Raw genomic sequence first — 9,796 nt, forward strand, 5'->3', positions numbered from 1 at the left:
CTAAGAGTCAGCAGCCCAGTGTCATGGATATCCACCTCTGATAACCCTTTCTGAGAAGGAAAGTGTCCAATGGAAAAACAGCCTGGCACTCAGCAAGACATTTCTGGCAAATTCACTCACTGCTTTCTATGTTTTGGCTTTGTCAGTCCAAAATAACTCTTCACTATAACTTATGTTGCAACATTTCAGAGCAGTTTACAATAATTTCTAGAAAATGCAGTCTCAAGTCTGCCCATTGGAAAAGAAACTCAATAAAGAATTTTGCTGAGCTAAGTCAACATCAAAGATATGAAATATTGCATCAAGAAGTAGAAGTGAAACGTTTCTATTTTGCTCATTTTTTTTAATGGTTGTACTTCTCTTTGCATTTTGAGGGAAAAACATTCTGTCACCAACAAAGGATCTGAAGATCCAGCAATTGCACTTTCCTAACAGCAAAACTTTTAGGAGCCTAAGAGAAATTAAGCTAGTTATTATTGTGTAGCTATTGTGTAGCAAGACAAAAGTCTGGATACTGAATGAGAAAGGTAGTACAAGCCTGATTCCTGACCCATTGCTAAGGCAGCCAAGCTGAAACATTTTTAAATTGGGGATTATAATGTCAGAAATATAAATAAATTCATGGGGTACTATTTTCTGTGGGCTGTCAGATGGGGTTTGTGGTTTTCTTGCTTTCACATCAAAGGACTCTACTTCCAGTCATCATGATGAGCTTCTACAGAAAACAGCAAACATATCTACTAATGCCATGCTTGATATTTTTTAAGTGAGGAGCCAGTTCTGACTTTTCTCATGCAGGATCCTGAGAGACAGTAAAAACAAAGGCTGGCATCCACAGGCCATCCCACCCACACTGAGATCCCTCTTCTTCCTTCCACCTCCTACTCTGAAGCAGCCACAGTGGAAAGGTCCCTGCTGTGTAGCGTTTCATCTCTGAAAGTGGCAAAGTGCTGGAGACATTATGCAAACCTCAGGAAATTCCCAAATCCCTCTAAGGGCCAGGTGGTCTTTAACAAAACATTCAGTCCCAGAACTGGAAGGATCTAGCACACCTGAGGAGAGGAATAAGAATCTGTGTGATGTGAGCACAGAACAGAAGCTGGAAGGAAGCTCAGCCCTGTCCCTGGATGGGGACAGACAGAGCATCACTGGAAGAGGCTCCAGCCCTGGGGCCTCTTGAAGGCAAATGCCACCACAAAAACAACAGCCTCTCCTGAGGTGAGAAAGCATTAGCTCCTTCTCTAGGAGGAAATTTTAGCAGAGTAAGAGATCAATGAACTCCAAATAGACAAAATTCACCAGGAAAAAAGGTGGGCGAAGTTTGAAACTTCTGTGAGGATTTTCAAATTACCTTTGCAGGTTTTTATCTTCCTACTAAAATTCAAGAGCATGTAAACTCTGCTTCAAGTTACATTTTGAAAGACCTGCAGGGTCTGACTGAATGCTACAAAGAACCAGCACAATCCAGGTAAGCTTTTAAACACATCAGGATGCACAAAAGCTAAAACTTTCCTCTTAATTTTAATCTATTTTCTGGAGTCAATAAATCTCACATGACTGCACTAGGCTTACACATGCTTCTTTCTCTGCCTTTCACCTCCATTTAAAAAAATCACCTTCTAGCTTGGCAACACATTTTTATCAAAGCTGAATGTTCTTTGAGAGAATAAGGTATTTACTGCTGTTGTGAAAAACAGGTAGCCTAAAAGACTGGTGACTAGGCCTGAGCACCCTGCTAGTGGAAAAATCTTCATGTGTGAGTTCTCATTCTGTCAGACCAGATGAACATCATGGAAAATATTTCATAAAACCACAAGCTGGAGGAAAAATTGAATATTGAGACTATTTTATCACGAGATACAAATACACTGGAATGTGTGTAACTTTCAGTGCTGAGAGAACTCCATTTCCCCATCTAAACTGGTTTTTTTTTTTTCATACCAAAGACCTGACATTGACCATCTAATATGGATACTCTATTCAAGTTCTCTCTATTTATGTTGGTTAACCTCACTAGTGATACAGTTAGTTAAAAACTCTGAAAGTTGGTGTGGCACATTACATTTTCAGAGACAGTAAAGAGACAGAAGTATTTCTCAGAATTATAGCCATTAAAATCTATGGAGATAGGGTTTTTAAAAATTTTCTCTGTTATTTTGAATATTTTCTCACTTTCTTAAAGAAATTAATTATGTCATAAAAAGTGTCAGCTGCTGACAACTGCAAAGATTTCAAACAGTACTATGGCATAATATCAGCTTGACTGCTAACTTGGTGGAGTATGAAGAAAACATGAATAAAATCACTATTTTAAAACAAGAAGCCCTAAAGAGGTTAATGTATTATGCTTGTAACCTGGCAACAAAACAAAACTTTCAATGAATGTGGGGTTATCTTCACATGGGAAATATTTCTGACAAATTTGATTCTGTTTTGCTTGATTATGAGGTTACTTATCTTGGCAATGAAATCTTCGATGCCTTTATTTAATTTTAAAGATCTCTTTCTCCCCCATCCCCCACACTTTAGTTTTGTTTAAAGTGACATAAAAATTATTTTTATCCAACAAAGCTCTCCAAGTTTAACACATCAGCAGTCCAATTTCATAAGTCTATACATATATTCAATTTTTCTTTTCAATCTATCACGTGCCCATCCTATCTATCTCAATTCCTAGAAATACAATAACAGCACGCTGCACCTTTTCTGCCAGGAAAATTGGATAGCATAAGAAGGAAAAATTCAGGTCAACTTCAATTTTTTCGTTGAGAAATATGTAATGTGAAATTGGCAAGGCAGCAGTGAGGAAAACTATGGGGAGACTGAGGAAGTAGGCCAACAAAGAAAAGTAGGTGTACCTCCTATAGGTGGTGAAAGGGTCAGGCAGAAGGTAAAGTGGGCAGAAAAAGATCAAAGGGTAAAAAGCAATTAACCCCTTGGCACTGGGAATTGGGATTTCCTGACACCAACTGCTAATACTGGCCTTAGGGGGTTAAAGGATCAAATAATAAGCCAAGTCCTGAAATAAAATCCATTTTATTGTAAGGGAAGGCCTTTCAAGTACATTCTGGGTTGCCAGACTGGCATGGTACAAGGGGAAAGGCATAGAGGAGAAACACACTGAAAGATAAATGGTAAAAATAGTTTTCCAGATTTGGACTCAAACAGATTTCAACAAACCATTTTTTCCCCCCCTTTCTGAATTAAACAGAGATTTGTCCTATATATCTGTGATCTGTGACCTCACCCAGCTCTTTTCTGATACACAGGGAGATTTAACCTCCATTTTTTGAGTAAGTTCCCTCTCATTACGTGACTAACTTCTGAACATTGTCCATACTAGCTATCTATCCTAGCTGTAGGTGGTTTACTTAATTACCTCAAACATTATAGTTCTTTTATTTCCTCCTTCACAGAAGAGGAAAAAAAAAACCAGAGGAAAAAAGAAGGGAAGTGACAGCAGAGGAATTCCATAACAAAAACAACAACGATAGTTAACCAATCTATGAATTCACACAAATCTAACAGCAATAAAACTATGGTAGTTATTTTAGAGGGATTGTTTGGGGGGTTTTTTGTCTGTTTTAACAAAAGCTATTTATTTTAGGACATTTCAGGAATTACACTTATTAACTGTTTAAAAAGTTACTAATTAAAAGCTTTAAATTCTTCTTTAAAAAAAAAAAATACTGGATTTTTAAACCAGTTGATGATTTATAGCATGGAAACTCTTTTTGAACAGAGGATGAAGCTGATTGGTTTTCTTCTGTGCAAACCAAGCACTCAGAAACTGCTATATAAATGCTGATCTTATCACAAAACTTCAGTGGATGAAAATATTCTATCCCTAGTAAAATCAGTGAAACTTCATTGATTCCCACTAGCTACAAATCCAACATGACCCCATTCTGAAATTCACAACATTTTCAATGGCACTCAACCTCTTACCACTTAGAAATATTACAGGAAAAATAAACTTTGACATCAGCTTCAGTGTTTTGTTTGAAATTTTGCTTATAGGTGCAGGAATCATTGTCAGCTACCTGTCTTCATGGAGGGGTGACAGAGATCAGGTACCAGGAGCCTGAGGGCAATTTTAAAAAGGCACAGACTCTGTTATTGCCCTGCAGTTGCTTTTGTTTGGCCAAACCACCTGGGGGGACTATTAATAACTGCCCACAGAACAGCTCCTCACAAGATTTGGGTTTCAGGGAGGAGATGCCATGGGCTCGGTTTGTCCCATGGTACATCCCTCTGCTCAGTCATGGCTTCAGCTCTGAATTGTGCTCACTGAAATCAGTGCAAACATCTCCATCAGAGGTCCTGCTCCAGGCTCTGAGAGAGAACTGGAAACAAAGACTTCTACAAAGACTAAGAGCAGTGGGAAAGAGAAAAAATGATAGAAAAGATACAGCAAGACATGACACAAAAGAGAAATGAGGAGGAAAAGAGACCAAGCTGTAGACTGTAGCACAGTCACACTGTGTTACAGTACCATACAAACATGAACATGTACCTGTAACAAGCTGCTCTACCAAAAATTAAATAAAGATATAATAAATAAATTAAAAAGCACTCCTAGATGGCAAGACCAACACACCTTGCAGTTCAAAAATCAAAAGCAATATGTGACATGGCACTTTGCTAGGTAGCCTGGAAATATGCAGAGAGTGTCACGTCATGTAAAGCTATAATGTGACTCTTTGGAACACCAATCACAAAATGGATCCCTGAGGAAAAGTATTTGCCAAGAGCTTCCTCTGCCAAAGGGAGCACCCAGCCAACACGGTATGTTCCTTTGAAGTGCTCTACACAAACATCCTCTCAAAGAAACATCATACCCAATTCTTTGCTTCCCCAAACTTTTCTAATCAAGCCTAAAATAAATTATTTTCCTGCTAGGCCAAAACAGAGATGAAAAGTATGAGTTTTATAAAATATTAAAGAATACTCAGGTTATTATCAGGATCCTACCATTCTTCACTGTATTCATTCTCCAAATCATATTTGAGAAGAACAGAAATCCTGACCTTCTAGAGCCTGAGAACATAGTGTGACTCCTTTCAAGACCAGATAAAGTTATTAGAGTATAAACTCTACCTTTGTGTTGCCACCAATTGACACCTTTGTTATGAATTCAATAGCTTCCTTAAAATCAGGGGAAGAGGATGACAAATGGAAAAGATCACACAGTAAATGATCAAATAAAATTTAAAATATGGAATGCATATTTCACAAATATGTTAAGCTGATTTGAAGTTTCCTCCAAATAACTTATAGCCACGCTATTTTAAAAAAGTCTGCATGGAACTAAGACTAATTCTTTTTTAAACTTGTACTATGCAAGCATATTGATATTCTGATAATGCAAAACAGCTTTTCAATGAATATTCTAGGCCCATACTGCACTGCTGTAGGAAATTGCATCAACACCCTGGTAGCACTATTTAAAGTCAGTTACCTGTTCTTCCACTGCCCCCATAGGGACAGACAGTAGCCAGCATGATGTAGAATTTAAATTCTGTGAACCAAATGAACACAGGTACAAACTGACCTAAAGCTGCATCTTGATGTGAAGCGTTTTGGAGGTGACCTGGAACCCTGTTCCCAAGGCATTGTTCTCTGTCTGTGCATTATCTTTACTCTTACCTGTTCATCCTAAGGAGGTCAGTGATTATAACAGCCTTGTTCTCACAGTCCACCACTCCCTCCTCTTACCTCAGAGAAAATTCAAGGCTGGTGGGCCACTGCTGTCACACCAAGCAAACAGGATTGCTGCTCTCCTCAGAAGCTGCTGCTGTGCAGACAGAGCTGCCTGGCATCTGCAACAGACAAAGACAGGATGAAACTCATCATGACTCAGTTAAAGGATAAAAAGTTCCACCTGCGTGCTGGTGATTGCTTAAAAGGGCTCTTCCTGGGGCAGCATGAGCATGCACTTGCAGAAAAGAATCAAGAAACTTAAAGGGGAATTGACATCATTATCTCTCCATACTTGGTCTTACACTAATTTTTTACTTTTAAAAAAAATGTTATGGAAATCTAAGATGGTCCTGCTGAAGTTGTCATTCTTATATCCACTACAGTCACAATCCCTCCCCAGGATTTTCAGCTTCACTCCCCACAACATCTCAAAACCATGCCTGCTCATCCTCTTTGGAGACAACTCCAGGGAATTCCATATACACACCGTATGCTGAAAATAGGTAAACTGGTGCTCATTGCACCAGGTAATTAAACATATACATCACTAGAAACATGAAGATTAATTGAAAAAAAAAACCAAATTCAATCACAGCTTTGGCACTAAGACTGAGATGTTCCTGTCAAGTAATCTGCAAGCCTAACTTCTGCCAATAACTTCTGTCCCCCCTAAACCTTTTCTGGTTTTGAAATAATTTCTGCAACCTATCAGAGGGCTCTGATGTTGCTTGATGAGGAGACTAGTTAATCCTGCCAAAGAGCATCTCTCCAAGGCATATTTCAAACAGAAATGTAAGTGCTTTGAACCAATTTTTGAAGGAAAGCCTTCTTCCTTGCCCGCTGCCTATGATGACACACAATCTGCCAGGAGCTCAAACCAGGCCAGAATGCCATTCACTGCCACTACTGAAAGCCATGTCCTACACCATTTTTTTACAACTACACGTCAGTGGGGTAAGGCCTCGTGACAAGATGAATCAACTGCAGTCCACAGACGGTTAAGAAAAGTAGCTGATCACAAAAACACTTTGAACAGATGTTCATAGAAAAGCAATACAAAGAAATCAAAGCTGGCTTTCTTATACCCTGGGGTGCAGGGTGGGGAAGGTGGGAATTCCTTTTTCATGTCACAATTATTAGTTAACAAACCAGGTGGTTAATGACAGACAGAAAGCTCCCAGTTTAGACTTAAGTCAGTTCCTGGACTTGTAAAAGTATTTACCACCATAAACACTTCTCAACTTCTAGATGCAGTGCACAGAATCTTTTTTATCACTGATAAATCTTATATTCAGAAAGATACCTCTTTCCCTGCCTGAAGCTCTTCTTTCCATGGCTTTTAATGACTCCTTCATCTGTTCAGGGTTGTGAATAATTGGAAAACATGCTGTACTTGCAAAATATTTGTCATATGTAATCATAAAATAAACAAAATATATCACCAGTTTCTAATCAAGACTTGTAGATTAGCAATTCTGAAGTTTTATTCTTGAATTAATAAACCTGTAATTGCACAGTATAATTTGGCAGGGATCACTTAGGAAGGATTGTTTGAATATACATCATATTATCCTAATTTCATGTAATATTTTCCCAATTATATTGGTATTCCTTCAGAAAGTTCAAAGCAAAACATAGCATCCACACATATCTGTTTCAATATACATTTCCTTTCATATGAATTCTGCAGAAAAGATTTCTCCCCCCCACAGTTATCCTTGGATTGCTGCAAAATGACAGCTATAATTGTACAGGAGAACCTTCTACCTTCCCTGAGGGGCAGAAATTACAGCAGGAAGCAGTCTGAAAACCAGCCAAATGCTTGTTTAAAACTGCTTGAATGCTTTGCAAGTGAGGTATTTTTCAGCTGGGGCTCTTCTTTCAGCCACACAGAACAATGGCTCATATAAATGCAAAAGAGGTATGAGAAACAGGCAGCATGGTTTCCCCAATCTGAGGCTATTAACCATCTGACCCAGCTCTGGCAGGATGCATCTCAAGAACGTCACCACTCCCTCTGACACAGCCCAAGGACCAGGGAACATATTGTGAAAGATAAAGGGGCAAAACAAAAAGCATAAAGTCCTCCATCCTCCTAGGCAAAGAAACACATAGCAGTAAAACTTTTAAAGTATTTTTCCCTGTTTTACACAGCCAGCTTTTTACATAAAGGAAACAGGAGGACAAAGTCCTCTCACACACACAAAACCTTGAAAAGCTGTTTGAAAAGCTTTACAATTTCAACAGAGGCTTCCTGCAGCCCTTTGAGAAGGCAAACAGTGCTTTTAAGTGCGATATTCTTATTCTTTTCAACTTGTAGATAAAATCCAGGTCTGATGGAGAGCATCCCCCACATGCACTAGTTTTGCAAGGGAAGTTAAATTTATCTCACTGATAGCGTCATAAGCATGCAGTGGACAAGAAAACATATGTCAGAAAATCACCACAGTAAAAGGAAGTCTGCAGATGTGAGCACAGCATCAGGCAGATACATTTTAGCCAAGGTTATTAACACAACCTCGTTCAGTAATAGAACAGTGCAGTAATCATGCAAGCTTCTCACATGTGGATAAAGACAAGCAGATGATTAGAAAGGTGGGATTAAACACCCAATTCCCATCCCAAATAAAGATATTTTCCTCAGTTAGTATCTAAATTACCAGAATTTAATCTCTAATCTCAAAAAACCCAAGGAGTTTCCTTGCAAGGATACAACTTTTTCTTGTGACCCTTTTTCCCCTGAATGGTTTCCATTGATGCAGTGGAAACCAGGATGTGAAGATACAGAAAGGGACATCTCACACCTGAATATATGCAAGCATTCCAACCGTGTTGGCATGTTCAACACTGCATTCCACGTGCCTAACTGCAAAATGCTAATGATGGGTTTTGACAGTAGAGAACTACAAGAGGTGCTGAAAATGTTTACTCATTTTTCTTCTTTCTGGCCAGGCAGTGTGAGTCTTACAGGCTGAACTCGGGTGAAATTTAAGAAAAGCATGGGGGTGTCACCTCCTGTAGCAATAATCAGGCAGAACACCTTTCAGCAGGAGTTTCTCTGCTGCAGATCAGAGCTGGAGCTAAGGGAAAGGTTCAACAAAACACATTGAATCTATGAGCCTTTATTGGTGTAAACTGAAACCATAAATTGCCAGCTCTTCATTTCAACTGGCAGCTAGGCTGTGCTTAAACTTCAGCTCACAGGGTGAGGACTGTGGTTCTTAACCATGATTAATTAATGAAAGGATGAAATCCACCAACACCTCCATCCTCTGTGCACTCCTATCATGTATTTAATATGAGCTCATGCTTTCAAGCCTGTTGTTTTTGCTGAAATAACATACATTAGATGTTCTAAATTTTAACTTCCATTCAGTTCCAGGTCTGCATTCTCTGGTGTCTTTCACTGGAAAAATAGGTATTTTCCTTTACTGCTCCCCATAAGAGCCATGAAATAGGCTGAGAAGGCACCATTTGGTTACATACCCATATTTGCAACTAGAGAAAATTAAAAAAAAGAAACCCCAAAGCAAGTTAAAAATATTGTATATAGTATTTGGGGGAAAACAGTATAGTATAGTATTTGGTCACCTGGTCTGTGCCACTGGCACTCATTATTTAACACAACTGCAGGCCAGATCAGGAAATAATAAAAAGGGATGGATTTTTAACTGAGCATTTTTCAACTGGGTTTAAATTCAATATTTTCTGAAGAAACCAAAAACAGACATCATGTGCTGGTCCCAGTGGCAATTATTCAGGTTTGAAATAAAAAAATTATTAACATATTAAAATACATCATATAAAGGGATAACTATTCTGTTTTAAACATTACTATTTCCAGCCAGTATTTCCACCTTATGTAATGCAAGTTACCTGCTGATTAATCTTTAAGGCCCAATTCCAGTTTTAGCTCTAAGGGAGACATTTTTGAAGACATTTTCTTAACTTATTAGGGTAAATATGATGTATGGCATTAATCTAGCAAGACATGAAATGATTTTAGGCATGCAGGAAATGAAAGTCAATTTCCACATGTATCAAAAATGCATGCAGGTTAAAACTTGCACAAAACTCACCTTGGAGAAGGCTG

General features: G+C 38.5%; 1 long non-coding RNA gene across 1 annotated transcript in view; it reads right to left on the reverse strand.

The window, feature by feature from the left end:
* The window catches only part of LOC127059845 (uncharacterized), a 55,471-nt gene extending 49,683 nt beyond the window's left edge, over positions 1-5,788 (reverse strand). The window contains exon 1 of the long non-coding RNA XR_007778046.1: positions 5,719-5,788. This is a non-coding gene — a long non-coding RNA (uncharacterized LOC127059845). The remainder of the gene's footprint in view (positions 1-5,718) is intronic.
* Positions 5,789-9,796: the final 4,008 nt, after the last annotated feature.

The sequence above is a fragment of the Serinus canaria genome, chromosome 8 (assembly GCF_022539315.1).
Source record: "Serinus canaria isolate serCan28SL12 chromosome 8, serCan2020, whole genome shotgun sequence".
NCBI lineage: Eukaryota > Metazoa > Chordata > Aves > Passeriformes > Fringillidae > Serinus > Serinus canaria.